The sequence below is a fragment of the Pavona decussata genome, unplaced genomic scaffold (assembly GCF_977016875.1).
Source record: "Pavona decussata unplaced genomic scaffold, jaPavDecu1.1 SCAFFOLD_110, whole genome shotgun sequence".
NCBI classification, from domain to species: Eukaryota; Metazoa; Cnidaria; class Anthozoa; order Scleractinia; family Agariciidae; genus Pavona; species Pavona decussata.
In genome coordinates this window covers 401205-410465 of record NW_028145524.1, presented here as the reverse complement: position 1 = coordinate 410465, position 9261 = coordinate 401205, and positions in this window count along the sequence as shown.

The following is a 9261-nucleotide window of genomic DNA, read 5'->3' as shown; positions in this document are numbered from 1 at the left end:
TCAGTTCAGAACAACATTGAAATGATGGACAAATTGGACCAGCAAAAGTGTCTATCAGGGCGTGAAGAAATTGCCAAAAATCCAGTGAAGGAAAGGCCTGCAAACTTTGATGAATGGCTTCTTCGTCATTTTGGCACAGGCCTATGTGAGGTGTTCATGAGAAAATATTACAGAAAATTTTGGACGGTAGATCCTACTGAAATGAGCTCTGTCTGGGTGGGCGAGCGAGTTACTGTTCCAGACATTGCCAAGATCAAGCTTAAGATTGCTGAATACGACAATGGAACTGCTGTAAAAGACTCTGCGTGGGAACTTAATAATGTTTTTCGATTTCCAAGGTATAATGGAACAGGTTCCATATGGCAAGCAGTGACTGATCTTCTTCCACGTCAGTGGTTTAAGTTCCGCCATAAAGCTATAGGGATAGACATTGACACAAACTCTGTTATCGTGGAGACAGATCCACTGCTTAAGAAAAGAAAACATACTTTTAAGTTTGACTCTTTGATATCAACAGTACCACTTGACATTTTTGTCAATATGATAACAGGTAGAGACGGTTCACTCCAGAAGATGAAAGAACTAACTTCACAACTTGTTTATACGCACACTCACTTGATAGGTATTGGATTGACAGGTCAACCTCCCTTAAGGCTTCTAAACAAGTCCTTGATGTACTTTCCTGATTCTGATTCTCCTTTCTATCGAATAACGGTTTTCTCCAGCTACTCAGATGATCACGTTCCAGAGCCTGGGAGGCAGTGGTCAATTATGTGTGAGGCAGCAGAGCCGAAAAATAACTCAACTTCAGAGAAGTGGACAAAGGACCATTTGATCGACGTTACCATAAATGCGTTAATTAGTTACGGGTTCATTAATACACCAGAAATGGTTATTTCAAAATACTATCACCGATTAGACCATGGTTACCCAGTTCCATCAATCAACAGAGAAATGATTCTCCAAAAAGTGCTATCTTGGTTAGAATCCAAAGGTATTTTCTCTCGGGGCTGGTTTGGAGGCTGGAAGTACGAGGTTGGAAACCAAGACCACTCATTCATGCAGGGTGTTGAAGTCATCGACAGGCTTTTAAAAGGCGTTCGGGAGAACACCTTCTTTGGTACACATTGTATGAATTCCAGGAAAGACACTAGAACGTTTTGCAATAAGAAGTTGCTGGACTACGAATTTGTGATAGCTCATTATAACGAAAATCTTGATTGGCTGATGCCAATAGCCAATCACACTCATGTTTATCACAAAGGGACAGATCTCCAACCTCAATCGCTGCCATTGAATGCCTGGGAATGGTTACCCAATATTGGACGGGAGAGTCATACGTATCTGTATCACATTATAAACAACTATGATACCTTGCCTGAAATAACTGTTTTTCTTCAAGGTGACGGTGAAGAACTTGCTGGTGGCGGATTATGCTTCAGGAATGCTATGGATTACGTTGACAACGTCAAGAGAAACATTGTTTGTAACGTTCAAAGTAGAATTAAGGACTGGGGCAGAATTGGTCACTATGGGAAGTGGCTGGCGATGTTGAAGAGTGGAGAAATTCGTCGCGCTAATTTGAGTTTAGGAGAATTTTTTAAGGAACTGTTTGGTTATCCACACCCAAGGGTCATTTCTGCATGCCCGAGAGGATGTTTTGCAGCAACTCGGGACATGATTAAGAAACATCCAATTGACTTTTATAAAAAAGCGATTTCATTTGTGGATGATCATCCAAATCCGGAGGAAGGACATTACTTTGAAAGGCTTTGGTACACGATATTCTCACCATCTTCTGCTCAAAGTTTTATGATAAGTAGGAGCACACTTTTATCCTTGTTTTTCGTTCAGATATCCTTTCAATTTTGCATACAGTGGATCTTATGATTGTAGAAGTTTGAAAATATATTGTTAACGTATTCTTCTTCTTCTTCATATTATTATTATTATTATTATTATTATTATTATTATTATTATTATTACTATTATTATTATTATTATGGCAGTAAAAACTTCTGGATGCCCAGATTACCTAAACAATGATTGGGCGGCCAGCCGTAGCCAATCAATGTAACGACCAAAGTCCACACAATTAAACTCCGAACTTCTAATCATAAAAATCGTAGTAATTATATTCTAAAACTATTTACCATCCATAAAATCCTCAATCTAAATACTAAAAGTTCTGTTCATCGCGATGAAAACACTTAAAAAATAAATAAAAATAAAAGTATAATAAAACGCCTAATGTCCATTATTTCAAAAGCTTAAAGCGCCTGGCAATGTTGTGTGAGCTTGTGATAACTGATTTCTGTATCTGCAGAGCTATTGTGTCGCTTTTATCTCCCACTAGCTCTTTAAGTGCCTTCCTGACATCTCTTGAGTAACCTCCGAGTACATCCACAATAATATTGAACTGTCTCACACGATATTCAGGATATCTCTGCTCGAGCTCCCAGCGTAATGGCCCGTATTTTGTTGTCTTCTCGGCATCTTTCTCCTCCCTGTTTTCAACCCAAGGGCATGCAGCTCATCTCTATCACCGATACTTTCTTATTCTCCTTGTCCACGACTTATTATTATTATTGTTATGATTATTATTATAATTATTATTGTTATTATTATTATTAATATTATTATTATTATTATTATTATTATCATTATTATTATTATTATTTTTATTATTATTATTATTATTATTATTATTATTATTATTATTATTATTATTATTATTATGTCTGTCAAGGACCCATCTGTTTATGTCGTCTACCACCCCCGATGTAAATATGAGAATATTAAAGCTGAGTTTTGAGGAACTCTTTTTATAAAATTGAATGGCCTGGTTGTTATGGTACAAGAATATTCTTTCGCTGGCATTTCTCTAATTCTCTTGCTGATCTAAAATCATTGTTAATTCGCAAATCGAAATCCGTTCTTTAATAACTACAGCTTCAAAATCGTGAACAATTATTATCCTACAAAGCGGAAGAGGAATTTTTACCTTTGAGTTGAAAAAAAATATATCTTTTTTGCATCAACCATTCATCTTGATTTGCCGCTTTTTTATTTTTATTTTATTTTTGGGATCACTTCGTATATCACTTACATACTACTAACAATACGGTACTTACGCTGCTGACAATACGGTACTTACACTACTTGCAGATACCTAGTAAGAATATATTTACGAAATCTAAAATATGGTTGAACACACATGTTCTACTAAAGCGAAGGATTATGAATTTAGTAGCCGGTCATCTATGCGTCTTCTTCTAAAATATTATACAAAAAAGGTTCCCATCTCTTGTGAAATTCGGGGAGCGTCTTGTTTTTGTAAGCTATCAAAACTTCCAGTTTCCCTTTTATTTCTACCTTTTTCTTAAAGTGGAGCCTAAACTTAGGTAACGTTTTAGTTTTTCTACATTCCCAAATTAGCCCCTCTCAGTGGTTTTAGGGAACAAGGAAACAGGAGCATTCATTTTCATGGAACATGGGATATTGTCATCGTATTTTCTGGGAACAAGGGAAATCCTGATTAGATTGTTGGGAACAAGGGAACACCAATCTACTTTCAAAAATATATATAGATATTTTTAACTTTCCGAGCCCCTACAATAAAATCTAACTTCAATGTTAACATAGGTACCAAATCCGCTTTTGTCAATCATATCTCCCATTCCAGATGGTGTACATGTTGCGAAGAGAAAACGGCAAAGTTTCTAAAATTGGTTCCTGTTAGTAGACAAGTACCGAGTAAACTTGGTTCAACTCAGGGAGCAGAGAAATGACAGTACCTTCCATTTAATACAAGCACCCCTACTACCACTAAGTGCAGTGTGGAATCGTGATCTTCAAGATGTCGACCAGCTCTATAATGGAGCCGGATCTCTATTCCATCTGTGAGAAAGATTCTTACAGAGAATGCCGAAACAGTAACTCACACAGTAGTACTCAAGAAGTACAGACCAAAGGATGACAACAAAAGGGGAGCTTTTAAGGCACCCATTGCAACATGCATGGGTCCTTAATGTAGGCATATCTATTTGTCAGTGATGCTGTACAGGTTAAGGTGTACAAGGTGCGAGCGAATCACTATCCAGCAGATGTGAATGTCGAAATGGATCACTTGGAATAGCTTATTGGAGTTTCTGTTTTCAAAAACATACTGTATTGTGCAGAGTCTTAACGAAAAGGAATTGCGTTCAAAGACTTAACTGGGATACAGATGTCGTCCCCACAATGACGTAATCTTATCAAATAGTCACTATTTAAGCGCAAATGGACCGTTTTCGGAGAACAAAATAGGTAAATTTGATCCTAAAGACGTTTCTGACAGACGAGAGGGGAGCAGATGTGGGGAGGGGTGTGGGGTGGGGTGGTCTAAATCTACTTCATCCCGTTACCTTTAATTCCACCCCCTTCCTTTTTTGTTGACTTTGCCTTTACAGAATTTTGGGACTCCAAAATGTTAAGGAACGAATAGTGATTTGCCCATTAGGTGGCCACACAGTGAAAGGCCGGCCCTACATCTAGCAGTTACCCCTCCCCTGACAGTCACTGTTGGCTGAACTGCTGCTTCTACTTATACCTCAGAATACACTGGACTTTGACAGGCTGCGTTAGATTAATCTTTTACCTTTGTTTATTTGACTGGAGAAAGAATGAAAAATTTTCAGTCCGGACAACATAACCAGCCATTTTATCCCCACTCCTCCCCTCTCCCACTTTAGACTCCTGACCCGTCCCTGGCCAGTGTGCTGGTGTATCAGGTGACGCAGCCCCTCCTCAAGTTTAATTCAGCGCAAGGCGTTGAACTTCTTGGTTGTTTCAGCTCAAAGAAAGAGAAAGTCTGCCTTTGAGCTGAAAACTTCTACGGCCACCTTTTCGAAAATCAGCTCAGATTTAGGCCTCCGAAAACGGTCCATTTGCGGTTAAATAGTGAATATTTGAGAAAATGACGTCAGTACAATATTTTGATGTATTTTCACCCGTTGTCACTCGTGGTCACTCTTGTGTACTTTTAGACACGATCTATATCCACCGCACGTACCGTATTTTCTCGATTAAACGCTCCCGGCGTTTATTTAAAATTCGGCAGTTTTGACCCGGCGCTTTTTCGAGGCCGGCGTTTAATCGGGGTCCAGCGTTTATAAATGAAATGCGATTTTCAGCCATTTTTCCACGCTGATTCACCGATCCTCGGAAACCTAGGGGCAGTTTGTCAGTCCTGGACAATTTTCCCCTGGATTACCCGAAGTTACAGTCTTATGGTACCGTACATACGTCACGTGTACCATGTTGCAATCAAGATTTGTATCACTAACAAACAGCACATAAACAATATATGAATGATGTAGGAGCAAGTAAATGATATGAGAACAAAGTTTTAATTTTATAAACGGTAATGTCGCCAACGTCCTCCTCGTTGGTGTAAACTGGTTATTTAAGTTTTTTTTTAATTTCGAAAAACCCAATACTTACAATACAATATGAACACCACTTACACTTATTACAATGCTTATTTACATTACTCTACTTACAGTCACTAATAATTGCACTACTTACAGTATCCAACTCTACTAACAACACAAACGGCTAATTATACTAATAGATACAAAAAGTATTATTTTCTTTTTCGCATTTCACAACGAACACACACCGACAAAGGCGGCGCCCAGTTAATTCTCTAACAAAAATTAAACTACTAATAAACTAATAAATAAAGATAGATAGAAGATCTAAATTTATGCATTGGTCTTCCATTCTTTTCCTTAAAAGAAAAATAAAGGCAAACAAAAGCTATATGAGAAGCTCCCATCTAATTTGAAAATCGCGAAGGGTTCTGTTTCTTATAGCAATTATTTTTTCAACTTGTTTTTTAACTTCAACCTTGTGCAAAAACAAACTAAACATTGGAGAGGTGTTATTTTTTCTACATTCCCAAATAGTTAATTTCCCTAAAATTATCAAATCTTTTAAAGACAAAGTTGAATATTCGCCACTAAGACCAAACCACCAGAGTGTAAATACGTTCCAAAAGGCTTGCACAGAGGAGCAGTTAAAGAAGAGGTGGTACAGATTTTCCGTATATAATGATAAACTGTTCAAAATCGGTTTAAGTGATTCAGACAAGTGCTATTTTTGTGGAACCTATACATAGGTTCCACAACAATAGCACTTGTCTGAATCACTTAAACCGATTTTGAACAGTTTATCATTCGTAAACAAAATGAAATTCAATACTCTGTACTGAAACGACCAAACACATGTTTCGCTCGCAACAAGGTAAGGAATAGAGAAAACTTCCTGCGCATTTGAGAGCTCGAAATCTGCTATCAACTTTTTAAAGCCATTCGGGGATCTCGTTTTTTCTTGATATCATCGTAGAATAAAACTGTTTACACCTTGCCGTATATGCATTAAAAGATTTAGATTTACATTCGAAGTTCATATGATCGAGATTACCCGCTGTGGGAATGGAGCAGGAGTTTTTTGATTTCATATTAATAGTAGAGGATCTCAAGGCTGTCCAAGTCAAAAAATTAGTGTTAAGTCCTTTCTTCTTAACCCCTTCACTGCCAACCCCCAAGTATTGCCCAGTGCCAAGGGAGAGTTAATTATTTAAGTGGTAATTTGACAGAATGGTAGAAAAACAAAAATAATGCTAAAACCTGGAGGTATAACAAAACGCAAGTACACATGGTTTGAAAGTGCAATTGAAATATTTACTTAGAGCTCATTTTGACATTGTTACCTTCACATTTTGATGCCAGAAACAGAAATTGGACCTGATGCATTGCTTCAAAAAGCACGACATGATCGCTCAGTCTTCTTCTCAACATTTTTCTTAAAGTCGCCAACACTGAATGATTCTTCTCCTCTATGACAATTCTATTTCACGCCCTTTACCTTGTCTGTATTACATCCTCTCACTTTTGGCATGATTATTCCATGTAGAAAGAGGGATTTTTCGACCCGTGAAGAAGCCAAGATGACCGACACATTATTTGTGAACATTATGAGAAACCCGAGCAGACACCTCTTGGAGACTGAAACCTAGTTGGTACCAGGCTCCGGAAGGATTTTCTGGGTCAAATATGCCAGGCGCTTTTGTATTTTGGGTGCCAGGGTTCCATCTGAGGCCTTCATTTTCTTGACGTACTCAGTACGTCGTAAAGGCACACGAAGTAAGAAAAATATGACGTACCCAGTACGTCATACAGGCAGTGAAGGGGTTAAAGGGTTCGTAAGAGCGTACATTGTCAACATCAAACTGTAAATCATTCAAATAAAATATGCCCTTGTCAAAGTAAGTTTTATAAAAAACGGGTTAATTGTTTATTCGTATATCCTTATTATTCCAAATTACATTTTGAGAATAATTCACATCAGAAAAGGAGCATCTAAAATCCGCCCACCATATAAGAAGCTGTAAGTAAAACTTAATACTGAGACTTAAGTCAAGATCATTTACATCATAGTTACAGCTAAAAAGAAAACATCCTCCGTATTTTTTTAAAGTTGTATTTAAGATAAGAAATCTAAGGCCCTCCCTTCTCATCTAAGAGACGCGGAATCCAGAACAATCTTAATGCTTTAATATGTAGCTCAAGGTCTGTAAGGTTCAATCCACCATTCTTTAAGGTATTTATAACAGAAAGCCATGTGACTTTATCAGGGCCTTTCCATAAAAATTTGTAGATCATTTTCTCCATCTGTTTAATAATTTTGGGTGGGGTTTCTATTATTGAGGATACATATAATAATTTTGGGATTAGAAAAGATTTGATTATTGTTACTTTGCCAAATAGTGAGAGACCTCTGAGTTTCCATAAGTTAATCGTTTTTTGAACTTCATTTAATTTATCCTGGAAATTCTGTTTCATAACATGTTTATGGTCACAGGAGAAGTAAATACCTAGGGTCTCGACACCTGTACACCACTCAAGACCCAGAGATGTTTCTAAAGAATTTTTGTTTTTTCCAATCCACGTAGCTTTGGTTTTAGAAAGGTTCATTTTTAAGCCGGAACATTTTCAGTTTCGAAGTCATTTAGGATTTGTATTACTTTTTCGACTGATGAAATATTTGCTAGAGTAGCTGTCATGTCGTCGGCATACAACAAAGACCTGGTTTCATCTTCCCCAATTTTTATGCCTTCAATATTCTCATTTGCTCTTATAGATATTGCCATAATTTCAATGGAAATTAGAAATAAATAAGGCGATAGAGGGTCTCCCTGCCTAACACCCCTTTCTAACTGAAAAGGAGAAGAGAAAAAACCATTGTTAGGAACACAACTTGAGAGGTTATTGTAAAACATTTGAATCCACTTTATGAAGAAGGGTCCGAAATTGAAACACTGTAATGCTTTATAAAGAAATTCATGTTCTATGGAGTCAAAAGCTTTGTCAAAATCAACAAACAGTAAAACACCTGGGATCTGTAGTGATTCAGTGTGGGCGATAATATCTAAGATTGAATGAGCTGTCTCTCCAATAAACCTACCCTTAATAAAAACGGATTGATTTGGATAGATTACAGAGGGAAAAACATTTTTTATTCTATTTGCGACGACCTTAGTTGCGATTTTTGAATCGACATTCAAGGAGATTGGTCTCCAATTTTCCAAGAACATCCTTTCCCTTCCTTTTTTGTCAATGAAGGTGATGATCGCCTTCTTTTGAGAGTTTGACATTTGCCCTAGCTCAAAAGAATGATTAAATACTTCAGTCGTTAACTCACCAACAGAATTCCAGAAAATTTTATAAAATTCAGCAGGAATTCCATCATTTCCAGGCGTTTTCCCCGTGTCAAATGTATCAAGTGCCTCAACACATTCCTCTATGGTTATTTGACCCTCGCAGCTTAATCTTTCCTCTTGCAATAGTCGTGGAATATTCGAATTTCCAAGAAAGTGGTCTAATGAGTCAGATTGGTGTATCTTCGATTTGCTACTGTATAGATTCTTGTAAAACTCCGAAGAGGACTCCAATATTTTTTGATAATTTTTTGTGATGACTCCACTAAAACAGAGCTTTCTTATGTGTTTCCTGGTGTAATTTCTCTTTTCTAAACTCAAAAAGTATTTAGTACTCTTTTCGCCGTATTCATGCCACTTCGCTCTGGCACGTACAATCAATCCATTTGCCTTTTCCTTATAAAAATTTTCCAAGTCCGCTTTGCATTCATCAAGAATTTTTTGGACCTCTTCACAGAGAGTCTGCTGAAATTGTCCTTGCGCAATTTGCAATTTTC